This window comes from Agelaius phoeniceus, chromosome 1, assembly GCF_051311805.1.
Source record: "Agelaius phoeniceus isolate bAgePho1 chromosome 1, bAgePho1.hap1, whole genome shotgun sequence".
In the NCBI taxonomy this organism is placed as follows: Eukaryota; Metazoa; Chordata; class Aves; order Passeriformes; family Icteridae; genus Agelaius; species Agelaius phoeniceus.
The window spans coordinates 155832635-155841458 of NC_135265.1; the positions used below are offsets into that span (position 1 = coordinate 155832635).

Below are 8824 nucleotides of genomic sequence, written 5' to 3' on the forward strand. Positions count from 1 at the left end.
ATGGCCCTCCTGGCTCGCACCCTGGCACTGCTGGCAATGACTGTGACCACTGCAGCCATCAAGGTGGTGCCCCTGGACATGGCCCAGGACTCCTTTCATGACCAGTACTGGGGCTCCAGGCCTGCCGTGATCGTGGCATTGCCGGCCCTCAGCCACTCCGAGTTCAAGGTGAATCCGCTCCCCACCCAGACCTGGGTGAAGGCCGAGGCTGAGTGGCACAAGCGGGGCTCCCCCTGTGTCCCCTCTGGCATCCCCAGCCCAGGCCGTAGCTCTCGTGGCCTACACAACAAAGGACATTTACAAGGAGTTCAATGCAGCCGTGTGTGCGGCCGGGAGCTCCCGCCATGAATACCGGAACAACTTCCACTTCAAAACGCTGCATTTCCTGCTGACCCAGGCTCTGGTGACACTGAGGCATGCTCAGAATGGGCAGTGTCACCACGTGTTCCGGGGTGTGCATGGTGTCCGGTTCCAGGCATGGTGTGGCCAGAGGGTCTGGTTTGGTCAATTCACATTCTATTAAATTATTCTGTCAAATCAAATCTGTTACATGATTCTATCAAAACTACTCCATTAAATAATTCTACCAAAACGATTCCATGAAGTAATTCTGACAGAGCCAGTCAAAAGTGACAATTCCCATGCAGGACTCAAAGTCACTCTCCATGCCAACACTTGTGGGAACGTCTCTTTCCCTCAACTTTCAGGAGGATGCTTGGGGAGTGTCCCCTTCCCGAGGGAGGAACCTCAGAGACATTTCATGCCAAGTATGAATAGGGGAGAGGAATTTCTGTCTGAGAGGGGACTGGACATTGCCAGGGTCAGCTGATGGATGGCCAGGCCCAGCTCTGGTACTTTTCGAGCATTTGTCAGTTCAGGGTTGGTGATTTTGGCTGGTTTTAGTCCAATTTAGCCCCAGTGCCGTGCCTGGCTGGTGGGCACCTGCTGGAGCAGCTCTGGGGAAGGACCTGGGGGTGCTGCTGGGTGACCAATGGAGCTGGCTATGTGGCCTGGGGCCAGGAGAGATCTGGGGGGCACTCAGAGGAGCAGGGCCAGGAAGTCAGGGAGTGATCGTGCCCCTCTCCCTGCCCAGTGAGGCACATCAGGAGTGCTGTGCCCAACTCTGTTCAGCGCCATTTCCAGCTCTGCTCAGGGCTGTGTCCAGCTCTGCCCAGTGTCCAGCTCTGCTCAGGGCTGTGTCCACATCTGCCCAGTGCCATGTCCAGCTCTGCCCAATGCCATGTCCAGCACTGCCCAGTGCCATGTCCAGCTCTGCCCAGTGCCATGTACAGTTCTGCCCAGTGCTCTTTCCTGTTGTGGGCTCCTCAGGACAGGAAAGACCTGGAGATCCTGGATGGTATCATGGATGATAACTGGACTGGAGCATTTCTGTCACAAAGTGACAAATAACAGAGAGAATGGAAATTTTCCCTTCCCCTGAAGGTGCTGGACAGAGCCTGAAGACAAACTGGCAGAAATGATAAAAGGATGGAGAGGTGTGCATACAAGATGAAAATCATGGCTAGAACCCATGGAGAAACAGACAAAGGGAACTCCAGTGGGGTTTTGGCAAGTTCTGTAACAGGAAACAACAGCACCTGTGCAAAGAAATTGTTCCAGGAAAAGAGCCTTTGATATCAAAGTATTTGGTGAAAATGTGCCCCAGAAGCCCCATTTTTACAACTCTCCAGGACAATAAAATGACTTGTAGGAGGAGGTGGATCAATGCAAATGATTTACGGGAAAAGTACAGATTCTGTACTAGCTAAGGGAGACATTTTCATGAATATTTATAAATATGGTGGATAAATACCCCATGGCAAAGTGCCCCCCTGATGTGCAGGACCAGGAGAGATCTGCTGTGAGTCTGAGCTGATAAGGAATTCCAGCTTTCTGCTATATCCAGATCCATCCAGGAGTTCACTCCGGCTGATTTTAGTATCGGGGCTGGGGGGACTCTGGGAGGACTCTTTGCAGGGACATGGGATTGAGGGAATGGGATTGCGGACAAGGGGTGACACTGAGAGAGTCACAGGTCAGGGACTGGGGTCATGGGGGGCTCTGGCGGAAATGAGGGGGGACACGGGATGGTGAGAATGTGGTGGGATTGGGGTGATGGGGAGTCTGGGAGACACTGTGGGGACAGAGGGTGATGCCTGGATTTGGGTTGATGTCCTGGGGTGACACCAAAGGAACTGGGGAATGGGAGTAGGAGTGGGGTCTGGGGACCAAGGGAGAGGGACACTGAGGGGCTCAGGGAGTGACCCCAGGATTTGGGTGGGGATTCTGCTGAGGCTGAGGGGACTTGTAGTCATGGGAGTAGGATTGGGCTTCTGGGGGTGATGGTGCTGTGGGACTGGGGTCCCTGGGGCTGGGGGATGTTGGGGAGGCATAAGTAATCCCAGATTTTGGGGTCAGGGAACTCAGACATGTGCAGGGGTCGTCTGGGCAGGAGTGCCTCTCTTCCCCCTGACCCCACTCCCTTGCTGACCCCACTCCCCTCCCCAGTCCCTCACTGATGAACCCCCCCCTGTCTCCCCCATGTCCCCTCTGTGTCCTCCAGTGTCCACACCGGTCCCTGTGGCCTCTCCCTGCCATGGCCCCCCTGGCTCAGGCCCTGGCATTGCTGGCAATGGCCATGGCCACCACGGCTGTCGATGTGATCCCCCTGGACATGGCCCCAGACTCCTTTGATGACCAGTACCAGGGCTGCGGCCCTGCCATGAAGGAGGCATTGCCGGCCCTCAACAGCTCCGAGTTTGAGCAGAACAAGGAGTTTGCTGAGGTTTGGGTAAAGGCTGCAGCTGAGTGGCAGAGTCGGGGCCCCCCTGAGTCCCCTCTGTCCCCAGACCAGCCACCGCCATCATTGCCTTCACAATGACTGACCCCAGAAAATTCAATGATGCCCTGCACGTGGTCGGGCATTCCCGCCAGGAATACCGGGACAACTTCCACTTCAAAACGCTGCATTTCCTGCTGACCGATGCCCTGGCCATGCTGAGGGACGCTCAGAACGGGCAGTGTCGGGACGCGTTCCTGATGGTGTGTGGCACCCGGTTCGAGGCACAGCATGGTGACACCATCCGGTTCGGTCATTTCATGCCAGTGTTCCTGAGCAATCAAACTGGCGAGTGCTCCAACACCACAATACTCGAGGTGCACACGTGCCATGGTGTGGATGTCACGCTTTTTAGCGAACATCCGGAACCTAAAATTGTGCTGATCCCACCCTTTGAGACCTTCAAGGTCACCCAATATGCCCAGGAAGGGGACAAGACACAGATCCAGCTCCAGTCCAATGGGACCTACAGCAAATACAACTGTGAGTGGCTGCAAGGTAAAAACACAGGGGACAGCCAGGGGGGATGGGGACAGCCACGATAAGGCACAGGGGACAATGACACTGACTGGGGATGGGGGACAGGGACACTCACAGTGTGTGGGGTGACAAGGATACCCTGGGTTGGGGGCACCTATTCTGGGGTCATCCATTGTGGGCATAGGGACAGGAACATCCATGACAGGGTAGAGGGATAGGTATCCCCACTTCTGGGAGGGAACAGGGACAGGAACACCCATGCCAGGGGACAAGGGACAGGGACAGGGACAGGGACCTCCACAGTGTACCAACCCTGTCCCTCTCTGATAAAGGCAGTGTTGTGGGGATGGGCCCTGTGTACAGAACATGGGTGGGCCAGGACCTTTACATGGTACTGCCTGAAACCCTGTAACCCCCTGAAACCCCCCATGGCCCTCTAAGCCCACCATGATTTCCCTGACCTCCCTGGCCCCTGTACCCCCCTGTGCCCCTCCTGACACCCTGTCACCTGTCACACTCATGCCCCCAGCTCTCCTGTCACCCTTAATCCCCAATTATGGCTATCCCTGAGACCCTTACTACCCCCATGGCCCCACTGATTCTCCTCTTTTTTCCTCAGGTTAGAGTGTCCCCAGGACTCCTTTCCACCTCAGAGGACTCCTCCTGGCCACCACAGCCTTGGCAGTGGCCACCTGGATCCTCTGAGCAATGAGGCCATCAAGGTCACCAAGGTCACTGTGGTCACTGTGGCAGCTGTGGCCACCATGACCACCAAGACTCCCTCAGCCCCAAGGCTACCACAGCCACCCTGGCCATTGTGGCCACCAAGGCCATTGTGCAAAGCAATTCTAATAAAAAATCTATCAAAAAAACTCCATTAAATAATTCTGACAAAGCCAGCAAAGAGAGAAAATTGCTAAACAGGGCTCGATGTCACTCCCCACAACAGCAATCTTGGGATGGTCTCTTTCTCTCAGCCTCAAGGAGGATCCTTGGGAGGAACCCCTTCCCAAGGGAAGATCCTCAGACACATTTCATTCCAAGCAGAATAGGGGAGAGGAATCTCTGTCTGAGACAGGATTGGATGTTCCCAGGGTCAGCTAATGGATGGCCAGGCGCAGCTCTGCTGTTATAGCCTCAGTTCTCAATTTGAAGTTGGTGATTTGGGCTGGTTTTCACCAATTCAGCAACAAAATCTGCACCAGACCCCTCTCAATGTTGCCATGATGGCCACAAGTGGGGCATTGTCCCTTGGGCACATTCCAGGCAGAGCATCCAGACACATCCTGCACTTCAGGGGACCTTACAGGCTGGAAACTGGGAGGTTCAAGAGGTCAAGGGCAGATCCTGTCCCTGGGGAGGGACAGTCACCAGTGCCATCTTTGGCTGGGTGGGACCTGCTGGAGCAGTTCTGGAGAAGAATCTGGGGGTGCTGGTGGGTGACCAGTGAAGCTGGCTGTGCTGCCTAGAGCCAGAATGGATTCAGGGGATATCAGGAAGAGCAGGGGGAGGAAGTCAGGGAATGTTCATGTCCCTCTGCCCTGCCCAGGGAGGCATAACAGGAATGCCGTGTCCAGCTCTGCCAGGTGCCATGTCCAGTTATGGGCTGCTCTGGACCCAATCCTGTGCTCAGGGATGACGCTGCCTGAGCTGGGAGGTTGGGCCAGGTGCCCACTCTGGGTCCTTCCAGCCTGACCCATGCTGGGATTTGGGGATTCTGGCAGTTGCAGTTCAGGAATTGTCCACCGGAGGGCAGCAGCGAGCACAGGAAATCAGCATCACTGCGCATGCGCCGTCGCCAGCTGCAGTTCCGGGTGCCAACAGCAGGCGGCAGCACGAGCTGCTGGTGCTGCCAAGCGCCCGCCCCGCCCCATCCTGGCCCCGGGGGCTCTGCAATGGTTTGGGATGGAGCGACCTTAAAGCCCGTCCGATGCCAGCCCTGCCATGGGCAGGGACATCTTCCCCTAGGCCAGGCTGCTCCAGGCACTGCCCAGTCTGGCCTTGAACCCTTCCAGGAGTGGGGCAGCCACAGCTTTGTTATAGATGGGTAACATTATATCTGACTCTCACAATTAAATGGTGAATATTGTGTGCATATTAAGAGAAATTTTGTTGACTTATGGTAATGTGATTGTAGTTTGGCTTTTGGACACCCTTTGTGCTCCACACTGTCCTCTTCACCCACCTCTGTATTGTTCCCACTGGACAGCCCTGGTTGTTGGGGTTGTCAGGGACATGTGGGGGCCGGACATGAACCCGTGCCCCTGCCATTGGGCAGTTGGGAATGTGGAAAATCTGTTCCTATTGAGTTGTGGCATGCCTCACCTCACCTAACCTCACCTCACCTCACCTCACCTCACCTCCCTCACTTCACCTCACCTCACCTCACCTCACCTCACCTCACCTCACCTCACCTCACCTCTCCTCCAGTCAAGTTACAAGAAGGTCTGTACCTATGGACAGCGAGTCAGGATTGAATGGCAGACTTTGGCAGAGCCAGGTTTGGCTGATGCAACACTGGGGGTATAAAAGGCAAAGCCGCTGTTTTGTGGACGAGCCAATGGCAGTCAACCACACTCCCAGTGCTGCCTGTTTTCCGTATTCAGGCCCTTTATTGTGCTGTTGAGGTCTAATAAACCTTTAAAATTTTAAAGTGAGCAGTTATTTCTCACACTCACCATGATCTCCATAATCACCATGACCACCATGACCCCCAGATAAATGTGGCTACCAAGGCCGCCACTGCCAATCTCCCTGGAGGAAAAGGGAAAAAAGGGAAAAGAGTAGAGGAAGAGAAGAGGAAAAACAACAATCTTCCCCACCCCCTCTCTCCCCCAACATCTCCCTGACTGTCCTTTACTTCTTTAGAAATTCATTCATTTGCATTCTTGATCATATTCTGTGCTTTCCCACATATTCAGGACTTAAACCCAACCAAACTCTATTTCTGCTCCACAATTAATTCAACCCTGAAAGGAATAAGAGGAATGTTTCTTTACAAACAGATTGTGTGGATCTTGTGGTAGATTGGGCCTGGGACTTGTAGATAAGGAAGTGACCGGAGAAACTATCAGTTTCAGAAAATGTTCCTCACTGACACGGATTGCTGCTCAGACAAGGTCCTGCAAAATTCCTGAACTTCAAGAAGAAGAAAAAAGTCTTAACAGGCTTATGAATTTTAATTTCCGCACCCAGGGTGGAGTTAAATCTCATTTGAATGGTCACGTGTCTGTGTGATAGAAGAGTGGGCTGTGTAGCAAGGGGGATATTTTGTAAGTGGGTTTTGAAGTCTGCACCTTCTGAATACCTCCATGAATGGGGAAGGGGAGTGCACGGAAATTGGGATAAAAAGGAGGCTGCATTGTCCAGCAACTTGGAACACCCCATGGGGAAATTGCCCATGGCCTCCGTCCCAGGTTACAATAAAAAGATGTATTCTATTCCCATCCTCAAGAGCTGTTGAAACCAGGAGGGACATTGTTTTTTCTTATCTGCTGTTAATCAACAAAACAATGTCTTGCCACATGACACTGAGATAACTCCCTCTAGGAGCCATTTCTGTTTAATGGACAGTCAAGGACCCACTGTATGACTCATCAGAATGATAACAGCGCATTGTGAGATGCTCTGCCCAGGAGGGAGGAGCTAAGAACCTCCACCTGGATATAATCTGGGTTTTGGGACAGAGCAGTCAGACTTTCCACTGTATTCCCAGAGAAACAGCCATCTTTTCCACTGGATCTTCAGAGGGAGACTACATCCATCTACAGGATAACTGCTCCAACAGCACCATATCTGCCACTCCAAGAGGACTGCAGCTACCAATTGAACTGGACTGCTGCCAACACACTGACCAACACGGTGTCAGGTCATACTTTTTGTCTGTGGTTTTTCTTTTGTATTATTGCATGTATTTTGGTTTTCCTTCTCCCTCTTCACAATAAATTGCATTTCTGACTTGGAGTCTCTCACTGGTTGTGCTTTCAAACCAGAACAACCTCTTCCTTTGATCATGAATGAAATTACAGGGCTCTTCTGTCTCCTTTCTGCAAGTAAACCTCTGGCAAGGTAAATTTTTCTGCTCAAAAGGTAGACAGTAAAAATGTTCCACTTGAATCCTAAGCGGTATGCTTAGCTGCAGCCAGAGTCTCATCCACAAAATGGCGGCTCTGACCTTTATACCCCTGTTGTTGCATCAACCAAATACATATCCATAAGCAGTCATATATATTCAAACATTTTTCTTCTAAATCCCTTGTCATTCCCAAAGTCTGCCACTTGATTCTTCCTTGCTGTCCTTTGGTGGAGACCTTCCTGCAGTGTGGTTGGAGGTGAGGTGTTGCCGTGCCACTCCTCCGCAGAAACAGGCATTCCCCATTCCCAACTGCCCCGTGCAAGGGGCACGGGTACATGTCCCTGACAATCCTGACAACCACAGCTGTCCTGTAGCAACTTATGGGGGAGGAGAGGGGGCGATGGGGATTACACAGGATGTCCAAACAACAAACTAAAATCACATAACCATACATCAACAAAACTTTTCTTAACATAAACACAATATTCATGCCTTAATTTTGAGAGCCAATCATCATTTTACCCATCTGTACCAAAGCTGTGGCTCCCCAGTCCTGGAACAGTTCAAGGCCAGGTTGGGCAGGGCCATGAACAGCCCAGCCCAGGGGAAGATGTCCCTGCCCATGGCAGGGCTGGCACCGGATGGGCTTTAAGGTCGCTCCTTCCCAAACCATTGCAGAGCCCCCGGGGCCAGGATGGGGCGGGGCAGGCACTCGGCAGCGCCAGCAGCTCGTGCTGCCGCCTGCTGTTGGCACCCGGAACTGCAGCTGGCGACGGCGCATGCGCAGTGCTGCTGATTTCCCGCACTCGCAGCTGCCGCCCTCCAGTGGACAATTCCTGAACTGCAACTGCCAGAATCCCCAAATCCCAGCATGGGTCAGGCTGGAAGGACCCAGAGTGGGCCCCTGGCCCAACCTCCCAGCTCAGGCAGCATCATGCCATAGACCAGGTTTGGGTCCACAGCAGGACAGAACTGGACATGGCACTGGGCAGGGTTGTACATGGCACTGGGCACAGCTGGTCACGGCACTCCCGATGCTCCTCACTGGGAAGGGCAGAGGGGCACAAAACTTCCCTCACCTCCTGGTCCCACCCCTCCTGATGCCCCCTGGATCGCTCCTGGCCATGGGACACAATGCCAGTTCCACGGGTCACCCACCAGCACCCCCAGGTCCTTCCCCAGAGCTGTTCCAGCAGGTCCCACCCAGCCTGGACTGGAACTGGGGACTGTCTGTTCCCAGGGACAGGATCTGCCCTTCCCTCTTGAACCTCCCAGTTTCCAACCTTTGAGGTCCCCCTGAAGTGCAGCATGTGGCAGGATGCTCTGCCTGGAATATGGCCAAGGGACAATGCCCCGTTTGTGGCCACTGGAGCAGCACTGAGAGGGGTCTTGTGCTGCTTTTGCTGCTGAGTGGGGCTAAAACCAGCCCA

At 53.6% G+C, this 8824-nt stretch overlaps 1 pseudogene; it reads left to right on the forward strand.

The window, feature by feature from the left end:
• Nucleotides 1-3943, forward strand: LOC129123955 (erythroblast NAD(P)(+)--arginine ADP-ribosyltransferase-like; annotated as a pseudogene).
• The last annotated feature ends 4881 nt before the right edge of the window (nucleotides 3944-8824 follow it).